Source organism: Capra hircus, chromosome 24, assembly GCF_001704415.2.
Source record: "Capra hircus breed San Clemente chromosome 24, ASM170441v1, whole genome shotgun sequence".
Classification (NCBI taxonomy): domain Eukaryota; kingdom Metazoa; phylum Chordata; class Mammalia; order Artiodactyla; family Bovidae; genus Capra; species Capra hircus.
The window spans coordinates 9475816-9493688 of record NC_030831.1 but is presented as its reverse complement, the minus strand read 5'-3'; positions in this window follow the sequence as shown (position 1 = coordinate 9493688).

The window sequence follows — 17873 nt, the reverse complement described above, 5'->3', positions numbered from 1 at the left end:
TCCAGGCATGGTATTTTTCACACAGGAGTTTTTATCTCCTATTTTCAGCAAGAGAAGGGGAAGTCAGAATGCCCTTTCTGCTTCTGCTGTTTTTTAAGTGTCTTTAACTCAAAATGATCCTTATGCCAAAGTGGCATATTTTAGGATGGCATAGTGCATCACCCTTCAGCACCAATAATAATAATGTATGAAACTTTCAAATTCAGAGTTATCAGCTGCCTCCTACAGCCATGTAAAAATCATTTTGATGCATATTCTTGAAATGTTTTATTGAAAAGTAGATGCCACATCCCCTGAGGGAAAACAGTTTTTTAAATAGCTTGAGTGAATTTTACTGTATGCTAAACTTCAATTAATTGAATTATAAAGAAATGTTAATGAAATAAAACACTTTTCTAGAAAGTGAAATAAAAGGAAGACAAAATATGCTTCTTTTCAAGTGCATCATAGTATTAGATCAAAGCCAGATTAAATTTCAGAAAAATTTTTAAAATAGTTGATTCTAAAGCAGTAGTCTTCAAATGTAGAAATGCTGCCTTCCCTCCCTGATTAAATTCTGTATTAATAGCTAATATAACAAACATATGAGAGCAGAGATGCTCTAAGTCAAGCATCTCCTCTAGTAAACACTCATCTGAAACAATTTAGTGTAAATTTGAAACCCTATGGCTTGATGAAGGCAATTTGGAAGCCACCGTTATAAACTCTTCTTTTTTACTTGATGAAAGAACCAATATTCTTTATTTTTAATGATCCTTAATTCCATGTTATTTATTTTTTTTAATTGAAGGATAATTGCTTTAAAATACGGTGTTGGTTTCTGCCGTATGTCAACATGAATCAGCCATAGGTATGCGTATGTCCCCTCCCTCTTGAATCTCACTCCCACCCCATCCCATCCGTCTTGTTGTTCAGTGGCTAAGTCATGTCTGACTCTTTGGGACCCATGGACCTCTAGGTTGTCACCAAGCACCAGTTTGAGCTCCCTGAGTAATACAGCAAATTCCCACTGACTGTCTATTTTACGTGCGGTAGTGTATATGTTTCCAAGTTACTGTCTCATTCATTCCACCCTCTCCTTCTCTGGGCTGTGACCACTAGTCTGTACTTTATGTCTGAGTCTCCATGGCTGCCCTGCAAATAGGTTCATCAGTACCATCTTTCTAGATTCCATACATACGTGTTAATACACAATATTCTTTTTTTCTCTTTCTGACTTACTTCACTCTATATAATAGGCTCTAGGTTCATCCATCTCAGTAGAACTGGCTCAAATGTGTTTCTTTAATGGCTGAATAATATTCCATTGTATATCTGTACAAAGCATCTTTATTCATTCATTAGTTGATGGACATCTAGGATGTTTCCATGTCCTAGCTATTGTAAAGAATCTTTTGAAATCACCATATATTTGTGAGAATACCAAATAGTCTATGAGAATAAATGGACAAAGAGGTTTTTTTTTTTTTTTTTTTTTTCCAAAATCCATAGCCTTTGCTCTGTGTATGGAGAGTCTGACACCTGCTGTAGGGAACCTTCTCAAATGTCAGGTGTCATTTAAGAGAGTTAAGTCCTTTACACAATGCATTCCAAAGCAGCTAATTCAATGCATGTCTGTGATCATTGTACAGACTTTCTAAGATCTGTATTTTGGAAGTTTATCCTCATCTTTGTTAATATATTCCCATATCTGGTCTCTTAAAATTCTGACATTTTAAGTCAAATTATTCACTAGTCTTCTAAAGCTAGATATACCAGGAAAAACCAGGCACCTCTCTAACCTAGCTTTACAAATCACAGGCAGATAATAGAGAAAGGGAGCAGAATATATGACCCCAACATATGCTTCTTTGGCATAAGGAATGTTTTGAGCTGGGTATTTTTAAGAAAAAGCAGACCTAGGAAAAGTTCTGAAAACCAAGTAGAAGCTGCCCTATTGCAAGAAACGTGTGTGCGTGTTCAGTTGCTTGGTCATGTCCAATTCTTTGAGACCCCATAGACTATAGCCTGCCAGGCTCCTGTGTTCATAGGATTTTCCAGGCAAGAACACTGGAGTGGATTGCCATTTCCTTCTCCAGCTTGTGAGAGACATTGCTGTTTATGAGGGAAATCTCCATTTGTAAGCATGTCTCCCTCTCTGATATAAGAAAATGATGAACTTCTAGACACTCACTGGTGGAGAAGAGCAAGGCTTACACCTGCATAACAACTCTTCCTTGTTTACTGTGCTTTGTCTGATAACCTTCCCAAACTGGCTTTTTCTCTCACTTTTCCCCAGCAGCATCTATCTCCTTTTGTTTTTAGCTGGAGATGGGATGGGTGGTGGCTTGGACGATGTCAAGGAGTTATTCGCTTTGCCTGAGTATTTCTCATGATTACAGCAGGTACACATGTTAATAAAATTCTGGTTGTTCTTCTCCTGTTTGCTTTTCTTTTATTAAAGGAGGTCACAGTCAAAAAGCTAGAAGGGTAAAAGGAAACATTTTTTTTCTTCTCACTGATACCACAGAAGGAAGGAGTCCAAGGGGAAACAGTGCACAGCTGTTCAACATTGCTATGGAAAGCACACATGGAAACACACACACACAATCACACATGTCTCTATCTTCATGAAACAATTCTAGATCAGGGCATAGGACGAAGAAAACAGAAAAAGGATGTAGAATGTTATGCAGGTGATCATAAACTTGTGAAACAAGGATCTGAGATACTCAGACAGTGATGAAAGTAGTCTGTGGCTCATCAGTCAGTTCAGTTCAGTTGCTCAGTCATGTCTGACTCTTTGAGACCCCAGGAATCGCAGCATGCCAGGCCTCCCTGTCCATCACCAATTCCCAGAGTTCACTCAAACTCATGTCCATCGAGTCAGTGATGCCATCTAGCCATCTCATCCTCTATCGTCCCCTTTTTCCCCTGCCCTCAATCCTCCCAGCATCAGAATCTTTTCCAATGAGACAGTTCTTCACATGAGGTGGCCAAAATACTGGAGTTTCAGCTTTATCATCAGTCCTTGCAAAGAACACCCAGGACTGATCTTCTTTAGAATGGACTGGTTGGATCTCCTTGCAGTCCAAAGGACTCACAAGAGTCTTCTCCAACATCACAGTTCAAAAGCATCAATTCTTCAGTGCTCAGCTTTCTTCACAGTCCAACTCTTACATCCATACATGATTACTGGAAAAACCATAGCCTTGACTAGACGGACCTTTGTTGGCAAAGTAATGTCTCTGCTTTTCAATATGCCATCTAGGTTGGTCGTAACTTTCCTTCCAAGGAGTAAGCGTCTTAATTTCATGGCTGCAATCACCATCTACAGTGATTTTGGAGCCCCCCAAAATAAAGTCTGACACTGTTTCCATTGTTTCCCCATCTATTTGCCATGAAGTGATGGGACCAGATGCCATGATCTTGGTTTTCTGAAAGTTGAGCTTTAAGCCAACTTTTTCACTCTCCTCTTTTACTTTCATCAAGAGGCTTTTGAGTTCCTCTTCACTTTCTGCCATAAGGGTGGTGTCATCTGCATATCTGAGGTGATTGATATTTCTCCCAGCAATCTTGAGTCCAGCTTGTGCTTCTTCCAGCCCAGTGTTTCTCAGATTGTACTCTGCATAGAAGTTAAATAAGCAGGGTGACAGTATACAGCCTTGATGTACTCCTTTTCCTATTTGGAACCAGTCTGTTCCATGTCTAGTTCTACTTGTTGCTTCCTGACCTGCATACAGGTCTCTCAAGAGGCAGGTCAGGTGGTCTGGTATTCCCATCTCTTTCAGAATTTTCCATAGTTTGTTGTGATCCACACAGTCAAAAGCTTTGGCATAGTAAATAAAGCAGAAATAGATGTTTTTCTGGAACTCCCTTGCTTTTTTGATGATCCAGGAGATATTGGCAATTTGATCTCTGGTTCCTCTGGTTTTTCTAAAACCAGCTTGAACATCTGGAAATTCATGGTTCACGTACTGCTGAAGCCTGGCTTGGAGAATTTTGAGCATTACTTTACTAGCATGTGAGATGAGTGCAATTGTGTGGTAGTTTGTGCATTTTTTGGCATTGCCTTTCTTTGGAATTGGGATGAAAACTGACCTTTTCCAGCCCTGTGGCTACTGCTGAGTTTTCCAAATTTGCTGGCATATTGAGTGCAACACTTTCACAACATCATCTTTCAGGATTTGAAATAGCTCAACTGGAATTCCATCACCTCCACTAGCTTTATTCATAGTGATGCTTTCTAAGGCCCACTTGACTTCACATTCCAGGATGTCTGGCTCTAGATGAGTGATCACACCATCGTGATTATCTGGGTCATGAAGATCTTTTTTGTACAGTTCTTCTGTGTATTCTTGCCACCTCTTCTTAATATCTTCTGCTTTGGTTAGGTCCATACCATTTCTGTCCTTTATCGAGCCCATCTTTGCATGAAATGTTCCCTTGGTATCTCTAGTTTTCTTGAAGAGACCTCTAGTCTTTCCCATTCTGTTGTTTTCCTCTATTTCTTTGCATTGATTGCTGAAGAAGGCTTTCTTATCTCTCCTTGCTATTCTTTGGAACTCTGCATTCAGATGCTTATATCTTTCCTTTTCTCCTTTGCGGCTCATAGAGATGGTAATTGTCTTCACAATGACAGTGTGTAAAAGAATGAATACAGAAATAGGTTGAATCGGTTCAGGAAAAAGTCACTATGAAAAATAATTACTACAACAGATGAGAAAATATCCACATGAAATTTAAATTTAGTCATCCTTCATTTTGGACAGAATAATTTGGCAGATGGACTTAATTTTAAAGGTCTATATAGATTCTTAAAGACAAAAAGACTAGAATTAACATCTATTAAAAACACACCCGCAGATTAGGTAATAGGTCCATCCACTAATGGGCTTCCCAGGTGACACAGGGTAACTAATCTGCCTGCCAATGCCATGGGCATAAGAAATGCAGGTTTGAACCCTTGGTGGGGAAGATCACCTGAAGTAGGAAACAGCGACCTGCTCCAGTATTCTTGCCTGGAAATTTCCATGGACAAAGGAGCCTGACAGGCTACTGTCTGTGGGATTGCAAAGAGGCAGAGACAAGTGAGCACGGGGACACAGGCACACCATTCACTAAGGTGTTAGAGCAGGAGGTTCAAAGTCCCACTGTATTCCATTACATGCAGGTAACAGAACGTTATACTGTTGATAAACACTTGTAATGAACTATACAAAGCTTGTTTTACTCCAGCCAGAGCAGCTCACTTTTGAAAATCAGGGGCTGAGATCTCAGGAGAACTACGCCTATATGAGAGTGAAGATGACCAGTTGTGATTAAAAGGTTTTTAAACTTGGAAATTTCTTATCCACCCCAGATTTATCTTAAACTCAACCCACTATTTTGTTAAATTCTATACAGATACACATTTACAGAAGCGCAATTTCTTTTCCCAAAAGTAGAAATTCACTGATACATCTATTAACATTTCATTGAGAGACTCACCAATCAGGTATTTCAGGCCCAGAAGCAGCTTGGAAATTTTGTGAAGTCTAGGTGCTCCAACAATAAATTCCAGACATTGACAGATGCTAATGGTGGAGCATATGGGATCAATTGGCTTAGTTTAAAATAGTGTTCCTATAATAGTAAAATTTCCAGAAGGTTCTTCAAGAAAAACTGGTACAGACACCTTTTTTTTTTTTTTTTAAGATACATTTGAAATGACATTAATTTAAATATAGTACTAGCTTTGGTATGGAGCTGAAATACTTCATCTCTGCAATCTAACTTTTAAAAATTTTATTTATTTTTAATTGAAGGATAATTGCTTTACAGTATTGCATTGGTTCTGTAACCTAATTTTAACACTGATTTTTATTTAAAGTATTTGTTTTTGCTGTTCATTTGCTCAGTCATGTCTGACTGTTTGCAACCTCATGGACTGCAGCACACCAGGCCTCCATGTCCTTCACCATCTCCCGGAGTTTTTCTCAGATTCACATCCATTGAGTAAATGACGTCATCTGATCATCTCATCCTCAGTAGTCCCCTTCTCCTCCTGCCTTCAATCTGTCCCAGCATCAGGGTCTTTTCCAGTGAGTTGACTGCATCAGGTGGCCAAAGTATTGGAGCTTCAGCTTCAGCATCAGTTCTTCTAATTCAAAGTTTATTTTCTTTAGGATTGACTGGTTTGATTTCCTTGCTGTCCAAGGGACTCTCAAGAGTCCTCCTTCTCCACCACCATAATTTGAAAGCATCAATTCTTCCCTGCTCAGTCTTCTTCATGATCCAACTCTCATATCCAAATTTGCTTTCTTCTTAATAGTTTGTGACAGGGAGAAGGAAGTGCAAATTATTTACACTTAACAGTGATTTAACATGTTGATAAGTCCTTTGTTGTGATCTTAGGAATTATAAGAATTAATAACATTTCTCAAGTCAAATTAAATTAACTGTCAGAAACAAACTGTCAGAGCTCATCTTTTCGAGGAACTTGTCCATCCATTTTTGACCATAAGCTCAGCCATCTGGTCTGTACTTTCAGGCTTCTTACAACAGGAAATAGGTATCCCAGAAGATACTAGACAATTTTGATTGTTTATTATTTTTTCCTTTTTTTGAACCAAAAATTTGTTTCTTTTTTCCCCTCTGTCTGTGATTATAAAGAGTAAATCTAAATTCCTTTATCGTCACAGCTCTCCAGAAACTCAGATAGCTATTCAGATGTCTACTGAATAGTTTCTACCTCTTGATATGTATCATTGCTTTTCTTTAGTATTTTAATTCTTCCTTTAATTCTGAGCCTCAAAACTGAACATTAAAGCAGAGCAGGTCACCCCAAATGTGCCAGTTTGGCATCTTGTTTATTTTGAGCTGAAGGCAATTAAGATCCAGCAGACTCAGGGGAATAGATTTTTACCTTTCTTTTACTTGCCTAAAAGTATTTAGATAGAGGGCCTGAACCAGGAAGAGAGCAATTACCAGCGATAACTCATCATATCAGAAAGGCAACTTATCCACATGGCCTGCCAGACAGCTGATAACCAAATGCTTGCACGCCTCAGCTTCCTGTGAACTATCAGCTTCTGTGAGCCCGTTGGGGCTCCAGACCCCTACTTGCTTCTCTTTAGCTTAAGATGGCAGATATAAGCCTCTATTTCCTGATTCCTTCTTATTCTATGGGACTCCCAGAAGTACAAAATTAAATTTGTTTTTCTCTTGTTAATCTTTCCTATGTCATTTAATTATAAGACCAGCTAAAGAACCTAGGAGAAAAGAAAGGAATGTTTTTCCTCCCCTAAAACATGCTATTCCAGATATGATAAGATCTGTTCACAGCTGGAATAGGACTGTTAGCTCAGCTCAGTTGTTATTGGCACAGTACCCCACCCCAGATATGCAGTGAGTTCTAGTTTTCTTAACCATTAGGTCAATTTAATAGTTTCTGCTGTGAAAATAGTATCCCCTATCCTGTGTCAAGATAGCTGATTTTTATACGAGATGCACCCTTATTATTGACAATTTTGTGACTTTCTGTTCTTAGTTCCGCAGTTACATTCATTCACTTGATGTGTTGTTTATCCATTGCCTCACGGATTGGAGTTGTGTAATAGGAGCTAGGACTTATCACTGATCAAAAAAAAAAAAAAAAAAAAACACAGCCCTTGCCCTTATAGCAATGCATTCTTGTGGGTGAGCATGGTATTTAACAAAAAGTTACATGATGCATTACTCAACTCAAACTCAGTTCAGATATTACTGCCACAGGAAATGGAGGATGAGAGAAAGGACCTCGGACAAGGGAAGTTCATTAAGTTCTTCAAGGTCCTGGGGTGAGGTACTTTGAAGGAAGGTTGGGAATTAAGTAGGTAAGGATGGGAGAAAAAGCATTCCAGTAACAGGAATTTCAGTCCAAGGTCCTAAGACCACAAGTAGCACAGTGACTTGGAGTAATTGAGAGGAGGCTTTTGTGCCTTGGGTTCAGAAAGCTGATGAAGATGGTGGAAGGTTGTTGCTGAACCATGAAAGATGCCGGGATTCTGGGCCTCTGGAAGAGAAGGATTCACTCGGGGCTAGAGACAAAGCTTGATCGCTCAGAGCTTTTATGCAATAGAGTTTTATTAAAGTACATTGTCACCCTACTTATTTAACTTATATGCAGAGTACATCATGAGAAACGCTGGGCTGGAAGAAGCACAGGCTGGAATTAAGATTGCCAGGAGAAATATCAATAACCTCAGATATGGAGATGACACCACCCTTATGGCAGAAAGTGAAGAGGAACTAAAAGGCCTCTTGATGAAAGTAAAAGAGGAGAGTGAAAAAGTTGGCTTAAAGCTCAACATTCAGAAAACAAAGATCATGGCATCTGGTCCCATCACTTCACGGGAAATAGATGGGGAAACAGTAGAAACAGTGTCAGACTTTATGTTTGGGGGCTCCAAAATCACTGCAGATGGTGATTGCAGCCATGAAATTAAAAGACACTTACTCCTTGGAAGGAAAGTTATGACCCACCTATCTATCATAGCTTATACCTATGCTATCTAAGCATATTGAAAAGCAGAGACATTACTTTGCCAACAAAGGTCCGTCTATGGATGTGAGAATCAGACTGTGAAGAAAGCTGAGCACTGAAGAGTTGATGCTTTTGAACTGTCGTGTTGGAAAAGACTCTTATGATTCCCTTGGACTGCAAGGAGATCCAAGCAGTTCATTCTAAAGGAGATCAGTCCTGGGTGTTCTTTGGAAGGAATGATGCTGAAGCTGAAACTCCAGTACTTTGGCCACCTCATGTGAAGAGTTGACTCATTGGAAAAGACTCTGATGCTGGGAGGGATTGGGGGCAGGAGGAAAAGGGGACGACCAAGGATGAGATGGCTGGATGGCATCACCTACTAGATGGATGTGAGTTTGAGTGAACTCCGGGAGATGGTGATGGCCAGGGAGGCCTGGCGTGCTGCGATTCATGGGGTAGCAAAGAGTCGGACATGACTGAGTGACTGAACTGAACTGAACTGAAAGTATAAAAGGGATAGGGAAAGCTTCTGACATAGACATCAAAAGGAGGAAGAAAGAGTACACCCTTGCTAGTGTTAGCAATGAATTAGTTATTACACTGAATTAGTTATTACAATGAATCAAAAGAATATCTCAAGTTTGTGAAAATTTTACCAGACCCACTCCCACAATTTACATTTTAGGGTAACAAGATTAGAATTTAGCAATAGAAAGATCCTCCAGATCCACTCCCATAATAAACATTCTAAAATATCAGGATTAGTCAGAAGGTTTTCAGGAAGGAGAAACTGTCCTCCAGCGGGATACGTTGTTGTTGTATAATCCTTAGTACAGAGTTTAAACTGAGTTGTGTAATTGACTAAGACTAAGGAATGCAGAGAACAACAAAAAAAGTTTGTCCTTTTCTCCTTCTTGAGAATTCTAGACCCCCAATCTCCACTTCTAGAGCCCCAGACTCCTTTCTCCTCCTTGGGGACCCTGGACATCAGTCTGCCCAGGAATTGACTCTTATTGGCAGCGGTCAGCTCATATTTTGTGGCTGTTTTAAGGGCTAAGGAAGAGCCACTCTAAGACCCACAAGAGGCCAATGAATGAATTGAAATGAGAGTGTGAACAGATCTGACTTTCACTTCATAGACTGCTACTACTGCTAAGTCACTTTAGTCGTGTCCAACTCTGGGCGACCTCATAGACGGCAGCCCACCAGGCTCCCCCGTCCCTGGGATTCTCCAGGCAAGAACACTGAGTGGGTTGCCATTTCCTTCTCCAGTGCATGAAAGTGAAAAGTGAAAGGGAAGTCACTCAGTCATGTCCGACACTTAGCATGGACTGCAGCCTACCAGGCTCCTCCATCCATGGGATTTTCCAGGCAAGAGTACTGGAGTGGGGTGTCATTGCCTTCTCCATCACTTCATAGACACACACCTTTAATCACTACCTTGATCTGTCTACAGATCCTGTATTGAAATCTGATTCATCTTTCTGTCATCTCCAACAGTCTTTTGTCAAATCTTCACCAACAATAAATCAACATTAACTGGGTTTAATAGGCTAGGGTTGAAAAAAGACCCTAGGCTTACCAAGAAATTTGTTTTCTCTAATACAAATAGCCTAAAATTAAAGATGAAAAGCATCTCCTCCAGGACAGATGTGCTTTGCCAAACTTGCATCAAACACTTTTTCACAGCGATTTCAAGCTGAAGTCCTATCTCATGGTTTGAAAAAAAAGGTCAATTTTTTCCTGATACTGTTGGATGCAGTGGGATGGATGGGCTGGAGTGAATCCATTGGTCCAGGCAGGCTTGTGCCTCTTGTGAAAATTTTCACATTATTTCCATACATGCTTGTTATTATGTCTGTGCTAAAGAATGTTTTATATGTCTGGTTAGAGCTGTGATGAATTTGAGAGCCTAAACAGATGCTCAGAATTTTTAGTTTTCCACTATTTTGTCCATTTGAAGAGTTCAGGGCATCTGGACCTGACTCCCTTAGGATAGGCTGAGGGCAACAGAGGCCAGGGCATCTGAGGTTAGGGCAAGACGATTATTATCTATGTTTTCACCGAAGCTAATGAAAAACTTTTGCCACTTTAACTGTTTTTGTCTTTCTGAGTAATTGTTAAATATTTCAGGGTTCAGTTCAGTTCAGTTCAGTCGCTCAGTTGTGTCGAACTCTTTGCGACCCCATGAATTGCAGCATGCCAGGCCTCCCTGTCCAATTTCAGGGTTGCTGCTGCTGCTGCTAAGTTGCTTCAGTCATGTCCGACTCTGTGTGACCCCATAGATGGCAGCCCACCAGGCTCCTCTCTCGCTGGGATTCTCCAGGCAAGAATACTGGAGTCGGTTGCCATTTCCTTCTCCAATGCATGAAAGTGAAAAGTGAAAGTGAAGTCACTCAGTCGTGCCCGACTCTTAGCGATCCCATGGACTGCAGCCTACCAGGCTCCTTAATCCAGAATCTCAGAAATGAAATTAGGCTATGAGAGAAAAGAGACTAGTTATATGTATGTGCATGGACATAAACACATACACACACATGCACACACACATGAGTACACACATGCGCACACAAAAGCACACACCCATGCACACATGCACACACAAGCACACTCACACACACACACTTACACGCACACACACGTGCACAAACACACGCACACACACACATGCACACATCTGTTATATTTGATAAACCAACTCTATGAAACAGCTAGCAGTATGCAAAAAGGGATCTGGAAGAGGTAGAATTATAATCTTATGTAGAGGAAAGATTTAAAGACCTAGATCAAATTTTTAAAGTAGGGAAGCTGATCTTTAATGTTAGTTTTCTTTCCTTTCACACCTGCTCTCACCTCTTACTATCCAAGGTCCAACCCTCAGAAACTCTTGTTTTCCCTCTGTAATTGACCCAACTTCAAGGACCACTCTTCCCTGTTCCCTACAAGGGAGCTTCATTTCAAACTGTTGTTTAGACTTCCCCGGTGGTCCAGTGGTTAAGACACTGTGCTTCCACTTCAGGGGGCTCAGCTTGGTCCCTGGTCAGGGAACTAAGATTCCCACATGACGAGTGGCAAAAAAATAATTAAAAAAATAAACAGTTGCTCACTCTCATCATTCTTTCCACTCCAAACAGCATAACTCCTTTGTCTTAGGTTAACAAACAGGGATTTGGCAACTTGAGAATTGAGGAAAACAATATAATCTAATTAAGGTTAGGTGCAATGTCAGACAGTGATAGAGGTGTATTTTTTTGGGCAATGAAAACTTTTTTCCTGTTTCTTTTCTTTTTAATTTTATTTACTTAACTGTGCTGGGTCTTAGTTTCAGCATTCGGGATTTTTCAGCTGCACCATGTGGGATCTAGTTCCCTGACCAGGGATCAAATCCAGGCACTGGGAGTGTGGAGTCTTAGCCACTGGACTTCCCTGGTGGCCCTGAGTACTAAACTTTTTTTCTCAATTTAGCAATTAGCATGTCTGACTGTGATCCCAAACATATCATCTAACATTAATACCATTTTCTTAGATAACCAAATGAAAAGATAATCACTAACATGTTTTCCATTTTTCATTCTCTGTTGAGAATTTCCATTCTTCTGTGTTCCTTAGTGGAGTTTGTTGCCTTAAGGTCTCTCCTTGAAAACTATTTCCCCAAAAAGTGTATGGGTGTTTGTGTATACTGGTGTGTCTGTGTATGTGTGTGTGTTTTGTAAAGTGAGGTCCTGAATACGTGTTGGGGAGTTGGGATTACATGGTTTGGCTATTGTACTTCCTGTTAATAGGAATATTGAGGCTTATAGACAAGCTAAATAACTAGGCAAAAATCACAAAACTGGAAGCTAGAAAAGCCAGATTTGAACCCAGACAGTTAAGTGACAGGCAGTTGCTATTGCTAAAGATCTTTTAAAAATATTAATACCAAGTAAAAAATTCACGTTGTGGAAAAATATGTACAGAGTAATCCCATTTCTGCTAAATACACATAAGTGTATATACACATGCATGTTTATATGTTACACATATATGTGTGTGTATTCACTCATGCCCCATAGTCTCATACACACACGTGTGTGTGAGTGCTAAGGCTTCGGTCGTGTCCAACTCTACAACCCCACAGACCATAGCTCACCAGGCTTCTCTGTCCATGGGATTTCTCAGGCAAGATGGGTTGCCATGCCCTCCTCTGGGGATCTTCCCAACTTGGGGATCAAACTCACATGTCTTACATGTACACACATGGAGGCAACTAATTAGCTGTGTATCTCTCTCGGAATTGGTAAGACTTATGGGGGTGGGATGAGAGGAAGGCAGCAGATCTGAAAGATCGTGTTCATAAGCTTGGAAGTCTCGGAAGGTTTACTTCTCAGCCCAAAAGTACTATGCCAGTTCCTCTTTGCCCAGCCCCACCCCCTCTCTCCCAAGCCCTGGTCAGTTCTCTCCTCCCTCTGGGTGGTGGCTCCAGTTCATTAAGCAGCTTGGTCTGCACCCTGCCCCTCAAAACCCCTTTCCATTACCAGAATGATGTTCTTGCTCTGAAGGAAGTCGCTTTTTGACAAGCCTCTGCTAAAAACCCTCCAGGGAGCTCCTAGCTCATGCAGGGTAAAAGCCAATCTCTTCAGAACTCTCTAGAAGGTGAATGGCACTGGCCAAGTACCCTCTCTGACCTAGATGCTTTTTCTTGCTCAACACCTTCACCAGCATGGCCTTCTCTCTCCGCTCCCAGACTGTGTCACTGCTTCCAATCAAAATCTCCAAAAATGAACCCATGAGGTCTGCTGTGTCCATCCATTTTCTTCACTGCTCTATTTGCAGCGTTGAGAAGATACCCACAAGATATATTTGATGAATGAAAGCTGATCTGCACATTTATTTCTATATTCAGTCATATCAGTGGGTACGGGACTCACACATCTCTGGATTATATCACTGTACCATTTCTTCCTTGACAGCTCGAATTTTGCCTGCTGGAATTTAGTACCTACATCTAAGACCTTGTAGCATGTTTCTATTTTTTCCATTTTTTCCCCCTCCCTTTCTCTACTTCTCTTTGTTTAAAGATATTTGTGCTGGGTCTTGGTTGTGGCACACAAGTCCTTTTAGTTGCAACTTACGGGATTAGCTGTGGCATGTAGAATCTAGTTCCTTGACCAGGGATTGTACCTGGGTCCCCTGCATTGGGAGCACAGAGTCTTAGCCGTTGACCACCAGGGAAGTCCCTTTCTTAAACTACTAATTTCAATCAAGACTGATTCCTGAGGGTGATTCTGTCTTTCAGAAACATTTAGAGATGTGTGGGGATGTTTGGGGGTCCCACTGAATGCATGTAGTCATGATCTCAGTGATTCATGACTCCCTGTGTCCAAGCCTCCAGTAGTTGAATAGTGGCCCCCAGAGATGTCCAGGTTCTAATCCCTGGAATGTTATATTGGAAGATCATCCAGAGTTATCCTCTTGGGCCTTTGATGTCATCACAATTGTTGTTATAAGAGGGATACAATAGAAGATTGGACAGGAAAAGGTGTATGATCACCAATGCGAGATGCTATGATGGATGCTTGCTATAAAGAGGACTAAAGGAGCCATGAGCCACAAAATGCATCAAATGTAGCTCTAAGATCTGAAAAAAAATGTAAGAACACATATTCTTCCCTGTACTGTCCATACCTTGATTTTGGCCTGTTGAAACCAATTCTGGACTTCTGACTATCCCCAGGATTGAAAATGAATGGATGTGTGTGGCTTTAGACCTAAGTTTGTAGCAATTTATTACCACAGCCAAAGGAAACTTGTATAAAGGCTTTGACACTGAACTTTTCACTTCCTCCTCCATCCTTGTCATTCAGGCTTTGTGTTGTAATTGCTCCGGCCCATACAGTGAGATTGACATTTTGATATGACAGCTCCTAACAGCCTGGGCCTGAAGAATTTGTGTGTCTTTGATTACTTTAGTGCTTTTGCCATTTTCAAGAGAAGGATGAGCCTCGTCTAGCTCTTTTGTTCCAGAAAGAGAATGAGATACATATGGAAGAGAGTTGCAAAATCACTTGTAGTAGAGACTTTAAGGCCATCAGACAGATTAGCAAGACCTCCAGAGATGAGCAGAGCTCCCAAGTCAACGTCCAAATGTCTGTAGTTGTTTAGTTACTAAGTCATGTCCAACTCTTTGAGACATCATGGACTGTAGCCTGCCAGGCTCTTCTGTCCATGGAATTTCCCAGGCAAGAATCCTGGAGTGGGTTGCCATTTCCTTTTCCAAGGGATCTTCTCAACCTGGGGATCAAACTCACATCGCCTACATCGCAGGCAGATTCTTTACTGCTGAGCCACCAGGGAAGTCTTCTACTGCATTTTATAGCAGTTTATTTTATAGCAATAGCTACCTGGTATAAGAGTGACTAGAACTTCATGGGTGGAGACCAGGTTATCCAAGTGATGAAGAATGACCCCATCCACATAGCAATAATACCCCTTGAGGAATATTGAATAGTTCCAATGTATTAAACTATCCAGCTTCCCTGGTGGCTCAGACGGTAAAGTGTCTGTCTACAATGCGGGAGACCCAGGTTCGAGCCCTGGGTTGGGAAGACACCCTGGAGAAGGAAATGGCAATCCACTCCAGTACTATTGCCTGGAAAATCCCATAGACAGAGGAGCCTGGTAGGCTACAGTCTGTGGGGTCGCAAAGAGTCAGACACGACTGAGCAACTACATTATAATATATTAAAAGAGGAATAAGAAATAGTGAAAGATCTCCCTGATAATTAGTAAATCACACTCAAAGTGTGATTTAAGATACATAATTTGCAATTTTCACATAATGATCTTTGCTTAGTAACTTGTAACTGATATTTTTTCAATACAAACCTAAGGGCATTTAAGTAACTCCAGTGTCCCCAAACTTGGGCCAGTCTCAACAAAAAAAGAAAAGAAAAAATTACGCACACATTGTCTCTGTTATTCCCAATGACTAACTCATTTGCCAGTAATCATTTGCACTTAAGAAGACACCTAGGTTTAGTATCTTGCAACTGTGATCCAGTAAAGATAGAGCTATGATTTGATCAGGGCAGAATGCCCAGTTGCTAAGTGTTCCTGTGGGGTGTCCTGCAACTGTCAGGAAAGTTAATGAAGCAGGGTAGAGGGTAGATGGCCCACGTGAGGGTCAGTGACAGAACCAGACTCAGAATTACAGAACCGGACCTCCATCATGCTTACTGTGGGTCTTTGGGCTTAAAGGGCCTTTCAAAGAGAGTGTTTCCTGAGACCTAATAAGTGTTTTTAAGATAATAAAAAAGATATGAGATTCTCAGCATCGAAAAGAGAGTAGCAGTCTGCACATTATTATCACTGCCATTTCGGGGGCCCATCTTCCAGGTTGTTTTCACCCCACTGAAAAGCATCTTATTTTTCAGCTCTGCAAGTTCAGAAATTTTACGTGGCATGGATTTATTCAGTTTCCTCAAAAGCACCGTTATCCTATTCACACATAACAGACAGATGCCCAAGGAGTAAGTGGATTAAAGTACAATGGAGACATAGCTGCCAAGCCAACCGGAATTAATCTCATCCATGGTTCATTCATTTTTGTTCAGTAGGGAAATATATGTGGGAAGCCAAAGCAAGACAAAATGATTGCTTGATTACTATAAAATACAGCTAACACAGTAAAGGCCTTTAGTGCCACTTGGTTTGGTAGTGCTCAGTCTGGATCCATGTAACCAAGCCTCATGTCAATGCCATGAGATAAGAACTATTATCCCTAAGAATGAAGAAGTTAAGATGTAGTCTGGTTAACTAACTTGTGGTAAGTCACAGAGCTAGCAAGTGGCAGGGCTCAGGTTTGAACTCATGAGTCGAATTTCAGAATCTGCACTTCTAACCATTGCTTTGTATTTTTTTTAACTGATTTTTATTGGACTACAGTTGCTTTATGATGTTGTATTAATTTCTACTGTATAACAAGGTGAATCAGCTATACATGTACAGATATCCACTCTTTTTTGGATTTTCTTCCCCTCTAGGTCATGACAGAGCACTGAGTAGATTTCCCAGAACTATATAGTAGGTTTTCATTAGCTAGCTACTTGTTGCTTAGTCACTAAGTGGTGTCTGACTCTCGAGACTCCATGGATTATAGCCTGAAGACTCCTCTGTCCACAGAATTTTCCCGGCAAGAATACTGGAGCCAGTTGCCATTTCCTTCTCCAGGGGATCTTCCCAACCCAGGGATCAAAGCCATGTTTCCCGCATTGCAGGTGGATTCTTTATCACTGCGCCACCAGGGAAGCCAGAGGATGGGGGACTCAGGCAAAGATGATTGTAGGGGAGTCTTCTCGACCCCAACACTGACAACACAGCTTCAGAGAACAAGCTACTTCTGCAGCATGGCTGGATTGAAAGGAATATTATGTTTTATCCAACAGACTGTAGTCTTTGCGATGTAGAGACTAATTGGGAATGGTTGTGGTTTTTCACCAGAGAAATTCCAGACTGGCTCCCTCATATTTAATGTTTTCTGTATTTTAATTTGACCCTGGGCGCTTGTTTATACACTGACTTTGTTTCATAATTTATCCTTCTATCTGCTGTTGCTAACTTTTTGTTTATATTGGACATTTTTCTCGAGCATCTTTATGGTGGTCACATCTCCATTCTTTCCTGACTACTTTCAGGACCTTTTGACCCATTTGAAGCCTTTGACTGGCCCCAGTTGTTGCTGTTCTCTTATCACTAAGTCTTGCATCTGACTCTTTTGCGACCCCATGAATTATAGCCCGCCAGGCTTCTCTGTCCATGGGATTTCCCAGATCCGAGATCAATCTTGATCTCAGGAAAAGAGAAAATGCTGAAGAGTTTCACATTGAGGATTTCTCTGTCACATTCCCGTGGCTGCGAATCATCAAAAATATCAGAACCAAATTCTATACCTAGGAATGCTGACCTTCAGATTCTGAAGACCCCTCCTAACCATTAATAATATTCTTCTGGTGCCTGGATTCTTGGCCACTTTTGTGTCTTTTTATCTTTGATGAGCTGTTGTGTGAGGCCTACATGTCCACACCAGTAGCCCCTTCTGCTGGCCCGAAGATCTCGCCCGTCCGGTTCCAATGATGCAGGCAGCTGCCCAGGGCCCTGTTATCTGCTGACAGATTACCCAGGCCATTCACTTGCTGGCTCATTTCTCTAATTCTACCTGCTCTGAGATTTTCCATTGCTCTGCTCTGTCTACCTGTCAAGTTATCTCTTTCCTTGTATTGAACTTTTTGAGATAATTAAGCACCAAACCCACAAATGTGGCAAAAATAATAAAGGTTAGGACTTGAAACTGTAGCAGGGTTCAATAATGCCCACAGTGTCTGGATATGCTGCTCTAATAGGAATCTCTGCT